General features: G+C 48.3%; 1 protein-coding gene across 2 annotated transcripts in view; it reads right to left on the reverse strand.

Annotated features, from left to right (window-relative positions):
- Positions 1–8,875, reverse strand: part of PRRT4 (proline rich transmembrane protein 4) — a 92,573-nt gene extending 83,698 nt beyond the window's left edge. The window contains exon 1 of one of the 2 annotated variants that reach the window (XM_075342624.1): positions 8,777–8,875. The gene's annotated coding sequence lies outside the window, so the exon portion shown is untranslated. Of the gene's footprint in view, positions 1–8,091; positions 8,259–8,776 lie in introns of those variants that run through there. The other variant, XM_075342625.1, reaches the window with a different exon arrangement.
- Positions 8,876–11,607: the final 2,732 nt, after the last annotated feature.

Below are 11,607 nucleotides of genomic sequence, written 5' to 3' on the forward strand. Positions count from 1 at the left end.
TTCGCTTGGAATGTGAGAATTTTACTGCAGTGGGAAGACTATCGATGTATATACCAATCACCTTATAAATATTTTAGTATTCACCAGTAAAGATGGTAAGGCATGCATTGACTATAAATGATAACTACACTGCAGTATTGCAATCCCTCATCTAGGAGAGCCTTAAGGGTACTTTACACGCTGCGATATCGGTACCGATATCGCTAGCGAGCGTACCCGCCCCCGTCGGTTGTGCATCACTGGAAAATCACTGCCCGTAGCGCACAACATCACTAACACCCGTCACACGGACTTACCTTCCCTGCGACATCGCTGTGGTTGGCGAACCGCCTCCTTTCTAAGTGTGGTACGTGTAGTGTCACAGCGACGTCACATGGCAGCCGTCCAATAGATGCGCAGGGGCAGAGATGAGCAGGACGAACATCCCGCCCACCTCCTTCCTTCCTCATTGCGGCCGGCCGCAGGTACGAGGTTGTTGCTCGTTCCTGCGGTGTCACACATAGCAATGTGTGCTGCCGCAGATACGAGAAACAACCTCGCTACTGAAGAGACAACGATTGTTGTAAGTGAACAACGTCTCGCATACCAACGATTTTTGCCTCTTTTGCGATCGTTTAAGGTCGCTCATACGTGTTACATGCTGCGATATCGCTAACGACGCCGGATGTGCGTCACAAACACCGTGACCCCGACAATATATCGTTAGCGATGTCGCAGCGTGTAAATGGCCCTTTAGGGTTTTTAAGTACTTCAGTATAAAGATACTAATGAACATTAGACTACAGGCCGCTTTACACGCAGCAACATCGCTAAAGCTATGTCGTTGGGGTCACGGAATTTGTGACACACATCCGGCCTTGTTAGCGACGTCGTTGCGTGTGACAACTACGAGCGATCGCAAAAGTTCGCAAAATTGTGCAAAATCATTAATCGTTGACACGGTGCTCCATTCCCAAATATCGTTGCTGTTGCAGGACGCAGGTTGTTCGTCGTTCCTGCGGCAGCACACATCGCTATGTGTGACACCGCAGGAGCGAGGAACCTCACCTTACCTGCGGCCGTCCGCAATGAGGAAAGAATGAGGTGGGCGGGATGTTCGTCCCACTCATCTCCGCCCCTCCGCTTCTATTGGGCGGCCGCTTAGTGACGTCACAGTGACACCAAACGGACCACCCCCATAGAAAGGAGGCTGTTCGCTGGTCACAGCGACGTCGCTAGGCAGGTAAGGAGTGTGACGGGTCCAAGCGATGTTGTGCGCCACGGGCAGCGATTTGCCCGTGACGCACAACCGACGGGGGCGGGTACGCACGCTAGCGATATCGCTAGCGAGATCGCAGCGTGTAAAGCGGCCTTATGGGGTACTTCTCACATAGCGAGATCACAGTTGAGTCACAGGTTTTGTGACGTACCAGTGACCTCATCAAGGATTTCGCTGTGTGTGACACTAAGCAGTGACCTGGCCCCTGCTGTGAAGTCGCTGATCGTTACACACTGTTCTGGTTCATTTTTTGCTTGTTGGTCTCCCGCTGTGCAGCACACATCGGCGTGTTTGATGGCGGGAGACCAACGAGCAATGACTCTGTGTAAACAGTGTACGCTGGTAACCATGGTAAATATTGGGTAACTAAGCAAAGCGCTTTGCTTAGTTACCCGATATTTACCCTGGTTACCAGTGTACAACACTTAGCGTTGGCTCCCTGCACACATAGACAGGGTAAATATCGGGTAACTAAGCAAAGCGCTTTGCTTAGTAACCGGATGTGTACCTTGGCTACGTGTGCAGGGAGCCAGCGCTAAGCGGTGTACGCTGGTAACCAGAGTAAATTTCGGGTAACCAAGCAAAGTGCTTTGCTTAGTTAGACGATATTTACCCTCGTTACCAAGCGCAGCATCGTTACAGGAGTCGCTGGTGGCTCGTCGCTGGTGAGATCTGCCTGATTGACAGCTCACCAGCGACCATGTAGTGACTTACCAGCGATCCTTACCAGGTCGTATCGTGGTCGGAATCGCTGGTACGACGTTTAGTGAGACAGTACCCTAAGTTGAGCAAAACCACCGATAACATCAGCCAACAGTCTAATGTGTATGAGGAGAGTCTGCTGACTCCCCCCCAACAACAAACGTTTGTTATGTTGAATATCCAATGACACAGCTTCCTTTTGTTCTTTGGGAGATAAGTGGCCACCAGGAATCTGACAACAACACCTGTTACACGCAACGACGTATCTAACGATATATTTCCGGGGTCACGGAATCCGTGACGCACATCCGGCATCGTTAGCAACGTTGTTACGTGTGACACCAACGAACGGCCGTTAACGATCAACAATACTCACCTTATCGTTGATCGTTGACACGTTGTTCATTTTCAAAAAATCGTTGATTGTTGCAGAACGGAGGTTGTTCGTCGTTCCCGAGGCAGCACACATCGCTACGTGTGACACCTCGGGAACGACGAACTACAGCTTACCTGCGGCCGCTGGCAATGAGGAAGGAAGGAGGTGGGCAGGATGTTACGGCCGCTCATCTCTGCCCCTCCGCTTCTATTGGGCGGCCGCTTAGTGACGCTGCATGAACCTCCCCCTTAGAAAGGAGGCGGTTTGCTGGCAACAGCGACGTCGCTAGGCAGGTAAGTCCGTGTGACGGCTCCTAACGATTTTGTGCGCCACGGGCAGCGATTTGACCATGACGCACAAATGACATGGGCGGGTGCTTTCACCAGCAATATCGCTGCGTGTAAAGCCCCCTTTAATGCCCTCATACACATTATTTAATTACTTTACTCCCCATTAATTCCACAGTGCTTTACAGATGTCATTGGGGTTCACAATCTAAATACCCTATCACTATGTCTTTGGAGTGTGGGAGGAAACCCATGCAAACATGGAGAGAACATATGTCCTTGCAGATGTTGTCCTTGGTGGCATTTGAACCCAGGACCCTTGCGCTACAAGGTTGCAGTGTTAACCGCTGAGCCATTGTGCTGCCCATTAGACAGACGTGATCCGAACACACCAATATCGATGGATTTGGCCATAGTCTACTGTGCTTTGGGGTGTCGGACGACTATTGGTCAAGAGAAATGTCAATTTCGGATTGCCAATCGCATTGTTCTTTTAGCTCATGTGGCAGACAGCAAATTTCTCATAGAGAACATAGCAGTGCTCAGCCAAATGAGCGTTTCTGTGTATGGGAGAGTCACCTGAGATGGCTGTCGACTGAACGATGGGCTGAAGCATCGTTTGACTGGCAGTCATCTAATGTGTACGGCCGGTCTACTTGACATGAGTCAATCAGGAGAGATCTGCAGCTTGCAGGGAAGCTGTTAGCATGCCTAATGCAACTAGGTGGAGAAGTCTCCCAGATGGAGGCAATTGGTTGCCTCCTCTAAATGGATTTTGCTGTTCTCTGAGTCAGGTGTTAAACCGACAACCGACTCAGAGAAGGTGTAAAACACGTACTCTCTGAATTCAATTGTGCTCAGATCTGTCAGGTGCAAGGATAACTTAATCCCTGACTGACAACACATCTGGGTCAGAGTCGAGATCAGCAGCATGATCTGATCTGCTAAGCATGCTGCTGACATCACACCTGTGCCACATAGGATGTTGTCAACATTAGAGTAAGTGCTCCAATAAAGCTGAAGAAACAGGGGTTTTATATGAGGAGACAACAAATTGGGGAATGGTGGATGTGTGAGGAGACAGGATTGGGAAAAGTAAATGTGTGAGGAGACAGTATGAGGAAGGGAAATGTGTGAAACAAAAACAGTATGATGAGTAATGTGTGAGGAGACAGTATGGGTAGATGAAAGTGTGTAAGAAGACAGTATGGGGGGAGGTGAGAAATGTTTGAGGAGACAGTATGAGGAGGGTGGGATGTGTGAAGGGGTCTGTAGGAGGGCAGAAAAGTTTAATGGGGCACAGTATAGACTGGGTAGTGTAGGGGCAGTATATTGAGAGGCAGTGTGGGGAGACAATGTGGGTGCAGAAATGTGTGAAGGTACAATATGGTGGGAAAATGTGAAGGGACAGTATGGGGAGAAATTATAATGGGGCACAGTACAGAGACTGTATAGTGGTGGTTCTGGTAATGTATTTCTGCACTGTTGGTACTTTTGGTGATGTAGTCTTGTGATTGGTCCTGATCCTGTCCACATGTAACAATTCATAGCTCATCGGCATGTAACTATAAATGTGCAAATCAAATAAGAGCTGCTACATGATTACTACTCAAACCAGGTAAGCTGTGTATAGAAGTCCATGCCAAACTGAATTTTTTGAAAACATAGATTAGTCTTTTCTGGCCATACCAACACCTATCAAATGAAACTTTTAGAAGCACGCTGCATTGCACGTAACTGTATGACCAGCACCTTGTCACCTCGGTGAGTCGCGTGGCTGGTAATGATGGGCAGTCTGGCTATTTTTGGTGATCTCACATGGCTCCATTCACCAAAAAGAGCCGGATCTTTCGGCTCCTAAATGGATCTCTATTAAATATGTGTTCACTGTAGGTGAACACATATTTAAGCTGGTGTTAATGTGGCCAAAACCACGCCCACCCACTGTCAAACCCCTGCCCACTTGCAACTGGCCAATTAAATTGTTGAGTGGGCGGGGTTTTGTTCAGGTGCGCATTGTTTCATTTGCTGAACGCCTGAATTTTACGCTCAATGAGAGCCATTAAGAGAATTTAGTGGCTCTCACTGGTGTGGCTCCCGTCGTTGACAGCAGGGATCAGGCACTTTGTGATGGATCGGTTGCGACCAACACATCACTAGTGGCTGGTAAGCACTGCCCTATTTACTGTGTGCACTGTTCTGCTCCCCCCCGTGTCTAATCATCTCAAGAGCTGCCTCTTGCAACATATCCAGCAATGCTACATCCTCCTGTTGCTGGAGAGTCTCCACCCGGCTCTAGTGAGGCGTGGCCAGACTCCATAGTTTAGTCATGAGTGTCCCGCGAGTTTTGCTGCTCTGGGCTATCCCCTGCCAGTAGTGGGTTTATTAGGCAGCACCTCCCTCCATACATTGCCTTAGTTTAGCTCCAATTCAGTCAAGTGTCTTGTGCTCTGTTGTGTTCCTGTTTTGTCTCTCTTTAGCTATACGGATTGTCTATGAATTTATCCTGAACTCTCCTCTACTGACCTCAGCTTGGTATGTTGGCTTGGTATGTTGATCCTGTGCTACCCGCCCCGACGTCAGACTATTTGACTCTGCCCTTTGCTCTGCGTATTCTTGCTTTGATCCATTAGTCAGCTGCTGCAGGTCTGGGGACTACACTGAAGTGGCACCTGGTGACTACCTGTGACCCAAGCCTCACCATCGGAGGTTGTAGTGAAAACCAGATAGCTATGCCCCTCCAAGGTAAACTCAGCCAGTGGCGCAGTGGGTTCACACCTACTACCTTCATACACCTTATACAAGTCTTATCTGTGTTTATTTATAATATTAATAAATAACTAATAGTTAATTCTATCTACCCACTCATTATAGGTATGCAAGTGGGCTGAGCCCAGCAATACTGTGTATGGGGCAATAGAGGTTGATAGCTTTTGGCCAAGAAATCAATCTGCTACATCTGATGTGTATTATGTGTATGTGTATGATCCTTTATCTGAGCTTTGATGTGTAGATGGGGTCAGGGGTGATACCTGGGACTGCTATCTAAAGTGTATGCGCACTTTTAGTTTCATGTTAATCACCTTTATTCAGGTGACTTGGTTTCAGTGAGTGTTGGGAGAAACTATTGTGAAACCTTTGCCCAGTAGTTCCTGGGAATAATGCTCTACTCTAATGAGTTCTAGGGGCAAGCTTTCAAATTTTAAGTATCATTCTTGAAAGCTTAAGTCTTATCAAAGGGACTGAAACCGATGAAATAGGAAATGTTTATTTCTAAGTTTTGCACATATTGTGTTCTTATGGTTTAGTGTAAAGACTCCCATAATGACGTGAAAGGTATGGGCTGACAAACAGTTGCACATCAATTGGTCATTCATTGGTGAGAAAAATAAATTTATTCTCAAACTGCATCTAGGAGTATTTGATTTTTTTTTTCATTTTGATCAGCAGAAAAAATCCAACATGCCGGATTGGTCTTTTGAATGATAGTCGATCCACTGTTAGTTGTGGTCAACATCAGCTGATTCAGATGACTTCTCTGATGTGTGAGGGCTTCAAACCATCTCATACCTGGGTTGGCAAACTCTCAATTTTCTAAAGCAAAATCTTGGTACTCTCCGGATAAATTTTCTATTTGTGAACGTTAAGGCTGGTTTCACACATCCGTTTTTTGCCGTTGGGCACAATCCGGCGAAATGCGGATAAAACATATCCGGCGCCGGATCCGTTTTATTCCCCATTGACTTGTATTAGTGCCGGATTGTGCCGGATGGCCTTGCGTTGCATGCGGGTCCGCTGGATCCAGCGAAATTTCTTCGTCTGGCTGCCGGAAAGGATGCAGCATGCAGAGTTTTTTTGTCTCTCAAAAACTTCGGATCCGGCGCCGTCCAGCATGTTGTATAATTGAAGCCTTTGGGCGCCGAATCCGTCGTCATCCGGCATATGACGGAATCCAACGACGGATCCATTTTTTTGAACTGCGCATGCTCAGTATGACAACGGATCCGTCAAAAAACGGAAGGACCGCATGGAAGAAACTGATGAAAAAAATCAATTTTTTCGCCAGATCCATCGCATCAGTTTTTTAGCCGGATTGTGCCTGATGGCAAAAAATGGATGTGTGAAACCAAGCTAAGTCAATGCTTTGGCATTTCATTACATTGTCGATGTACAGTCATCCCAATCATGTGCAGATGATTGGTGTTTCATGGACATATAATTGTTGCTTATCTTGATATCAATAAAAAAATGATTTGGTTTAATATGGATTCATCACGGCATGGCATACATATCATGTATCCTTTACCATTCATTACTAGTATCTAAGCACTGTTTTTTTTTCCCATAGGAGCCCAAGACAGTGAGGACAACTGAGCTCCTGCAATAAAAATGAATGAAATCACATACTGTAGCTGCTACTCTTGACTTTACTTACGATACACATTTTTTTCTATATCTGTCGACACATGACATATAGATGTCGGAATTATATTGGTTATGAAACTGGGCAACCAACAAAGAGTCTAGATCGGTTGGCTCTGAGCTCCAGAAAAGCCGAAGATGTAAGTGTACCAATGTGAGAATTGTGTGTTATGAATAGCTGCATAGGACGTTTCTCAAAGCTGAACTGGTTATATTCTTGTATGACCTTCATAGGTAATACAGTGGCAAGGTGAAAGCGTTACGATTTACTCAAGGATGGAGCAAATGTACATGCCCTGGGGTGATCAGATCCAAGGAACCGGGGATACGTGCCATTAGCACCAGACGATGCTTCTATTTTACTGTGCCACAAACTGGTTTTACAGCCTCTGAACGTCTAATCTGTCCACCACTGCAGAGATACAATAGTCCACTAATGCACCTATGAGAACTACCGCTATTATGTGACCGATACTAGAATATTTTCTCCAGAGTACCTACATCTTGGTCATCTAATTGGGAAAATTAACAATTTCATTCTTGTGTATTGGAAATCCATATCTAGTTGATTCAGTTCTAGTAAATTGCAGCATTTTCCTCAATCATCATAATAGTAAATTGCAGGAAAACATAAAGCATGTGTGTGTCGAATGTGGAAGAGTCGTGTAAGGACACATCCTGTAAATTGTCAGACAAACTAGCATTGGCAAATGATCTTATGAGAATAATTTGCCAACATGTCAAATGGCTGAAAATACAGATAATAGACAATAAACATAGTCCGATGTGTATACCAGCAATGCATAGCAATAGTGATATATGGAAAGGCTACATATCTTCTTGGATCAGGCACTTTTAGTTGTATACCTAATGAAATAAATAGGGGCAAATTGTATCCGTACCATCAAGTATGGACAATTCACCAGTAGCATGTTCAGTGCATCATTATCATTCATGACTTGTGGGAATAACAATCGATTAAATGGGTTTTGGCAAATGGGTTAATAGGAGTCTATATCATTCGGCTGAGCAAAATTAATAATTACCATCAGCAGTCGTCACTATCGGTTGTGTGGCATTGGCCATCACGTCCATGGCCAGTTGAGGTCTTCAATATGTGAGGCAGAAGAACAGCGCAGTGTGTATGTGAGACAGCCAGCTCACTAGCAACGAGCACACATAACGAAGCCATCCGCACACTGTGCACTTGTGCTGTGAAGACGTGTTTGTATATGTGCACGGCTGCAGCATTCACATCAGCTATGGAAAATGGAGAGTCTTGGAGAAAGCCACAAGGATGTGGATGTATATACACACACACACACACACACACACACACACACACACACACATATATATATATATATATATATATATATATATAGATATATACACATATATATATATATATACACACACACACACATATATATATACACATATATATATACACACACACACATATATATATATATATATATATATATACACACATATATATGCATAGGTATAAACACATATGTATATATACATGTATAGGTATACACACACATGTATATATACACATATATATGTATAAACACACATGTATGTATATCCACACATATAGGATTCCTGGTAAGTCATATATAATGCACGATAAGGTAAAGCACGTAAAGTCTACTTATCCCCACTGTTGCCCACACATTTCGAAGCCAGCTGTGAGGCGTGAAGGAAGGCGGCATCACTTACCAGTGCACATCCATGCTGACCCCCTCAGTGCTGAGCCCGCTCTCTGCACTGCATCCCACCTCATCTCTCCTCAGTAATGCTTTCCATTACCAAACCAGCCCCATCTCTGAGTTTCTCCCTCCCCCATCCCACCTCACAGTCATGCCCTCCTCCTCCTCTCTGTCACTATATCTCCCTCCAGTTCCCCTCCCAGTCACTGTCTCCTCTGCCTATCATGTTGCAGATAGTGTATCCATGCCTGTGTGTTTTAACATATATGCCACTGTTCTCTACAGTACCAGTATTATTGTCGCACCACAGCACGGGTGACTGAGGGGCCTCAAGGCTTCGCTTCACCAGGACCCAGGAGCTTCACCTTATGCTCTGTACATGATGCCAAGGCTCCAAAATTCCTGGAGAGTCTATAAAAATGGAGAACTTTTTTTTTTTCATCAACTGTAAAAACAAAACATTTTTTTTTTTAAATTTTGTACAGAATCATGTGATTGTGATGATAAAAAGTATCCCAGTGAACGGGTTATTACCAGGAAAATACAATAACCCCCCTTCCCTAGGGGTCCCAGCGGTCAGACCCTCAGAGTTACCTTGCTTGATCTCTGAGTGTATGATCCATGGGACCTCTAGGGATCCCAAGAATAGGGATCTGCAGTCCTGTGCTGCTGTCCTGATTAAATTGGAGGTGTGCATTGTCGGCCTCTGCTCCAATGATTGTCAATGGGACTACTGGCAATGTGACGCCCTGGACTAGCCAGGTAGTCACAGACATAACAACACACACACACACCCCACTTAGACAGTCACACCAGTCAAACAAAAACCCTTGTTGCCTCCCTCCAGGGTCTGATGTCCAGTGTCCACACCAGGTGGGGAGGAGCCAGGCAGTTGGCCCCACCCACCGAGGCGTTCACAGGCCTGGAGGCGGGAAAAGTGTCATATTCGTTTTGGAGGTGAAAGTAAGAGGTCAGAAACTGCAAGTGTCTGGGTTGGAGCCCAGGCACTGACAGCAAGGTTGGCAGATGGTGGTGGCCGTCTGCAGGAGTTAGTGGAACTCTGCAAAACCGTAGGACCGGGGTCGGGCGTTGGCCCGCCGGTACTGAACTGGGGAGTGGAGTGAAGCTAAGCACACAGGCAGGGCCATTGTACCCCGACTAGGCTTGGAGCCGCCGACAACAGTCAAATCCGAGTGTGACAGGAACCTCAGGGGTTTCCCAACAACCAAGACCCGAAAGAAGGCAACAGTCCACACCGTGAGGATATACAGTCACCGCCACAGGCTAGAGATCCAAGGGCCAGCGCCTGCGGGCAAAACAGGCTCCTCCGGTACCTATACATCGGGGAGCGGACTACCGGTGGGCAACCACAGGAGTCAGAACATCCTAACCAGGTGCAGGGAAAGACAGCCACCATCACACTGTCCGGGGAGAGCACAAAAGCACTGCAGCCAGCTGCGGGACCTGTCCATCCAGCCGTTTGGTTTACCAGAGACTCTGTTATTGACTGCCTGAGTAAGTACACCAGTGCCATCCGGCACCGCACCGCGCTGCCCCTGCAACCCTGCACCCCAGCCATCCAGCCTCCCCGTATCACCATCCGGGCCCCGGGATCACCAACCCCTACCCACGGAGGGTACAACATCCTAGCTGCTCCCTACCATCGCTCCCGGGATCCCCGTCACCAGCAGCGGTGGTGCCCATAATCACCACGACCCGTGGGTGGCGTCACGAACTATATCCCAAAACAAACCACCCCCTTTCACTCGTGGACGAGGAGCGCTGCTCGAGTCCCCGGGTCCGGCCCACCGCTCGAGCCACCGAGCAGCAGCAGAAGCCCCGGACCCGAGCGTGGTGAGCTCGCCCCTCCGCCCGCGACAACTTGGCATCGTGAACAGGATTCAAACCAATCTACCTACCGGTAGAAGTGCGCCTTGCAGTCCCCACCGGCGGCGTCCGGTCGAAAAATTTGAAGTTCCGCCATCTTTGGCGCGAAGATTTCCCGCTCGAGCGTCTTCCCCGAGCAGGGAAGGCGCGAAAGTGAAGCCCCACCCCAAAGAGGAAGTGCTAGAAAGAACCAAGGGGGGGCGGGTGAAGGCCTGCCTAATGTAACCGAGGGCATAAAGAGCAGGGATGCCAGGACTCTGCGATACATCCGGTTCCTGGAAGTACAAGCGCTAACATGTCCGTCCCGTCCGGCAACACTGAGATCCCGGAGCCCACGCCAGGAACAGCGGCGTGGGTGGAGGCCCGGACCGCGCAAATGTGGTGCCGCCTGCAGGCCCAGGTCCGATTCCTAATGGAGCGGTGGGGGGCCGAAATGGAGGAGATAGCGGCGGCCATGCGGAGACGCGAAGTGGAGACAGTGCTGGAGGAGCGGGTAAGTGACCCACGCCCCTGTGTCCCTGAAGGACCGGTCGCTGCGGCTGAGGGGCCCGGTCTGCGCCCGTTCACCCTGCTGCCCCCACCCGCCATCCGCACCGGCTGTTGCCTCGCCACTAGGCCCGCTGCCCCCGACACCGGTAGCGGAGTTCAGCCCGTCCGCCCTGGAGGACCAGCCTGTAGGCGTTGCTCGTGAACGGCCTGCACCCCTCCAGCTGCCATGGAAGATCCCGCGGGAGGTGCCTGTCCGCGAAGGGAAGCCGTCGGCCCCAGAAGTGGCCGCACCCGAGATAGTCCCGGCTCCGGCAGTCCGTCCGGCTACAGAAGAGGTGGGAGCCGTGAACCGGAAGGCCCAGCAGGTGAGGCCAATAAAAGAGGGAAGACCTCGCATCACCTCCCATAGGCGCTCAGGAGAAATTAAACAGTTACTTGAGGGCTAACTCCGGTACACTATTAATT

This window comes from Anomaloglossus baeobatrachus, chromosome 4 (genome assembly GCF_048569485.1).
Source record: "Anomaloglossus baeobatrachus isolate aAnoBae1 chromosome 4, aAnoBae1.hap1, whole genome shotgun sequence".
Classification (NCBI taxonomy): Eukaryota; Metazoa; Chordata; class Amphibia; order Anura; family Aromobatidae; genus Anomaloglossus; species Anomaloglossus baeobatrachus.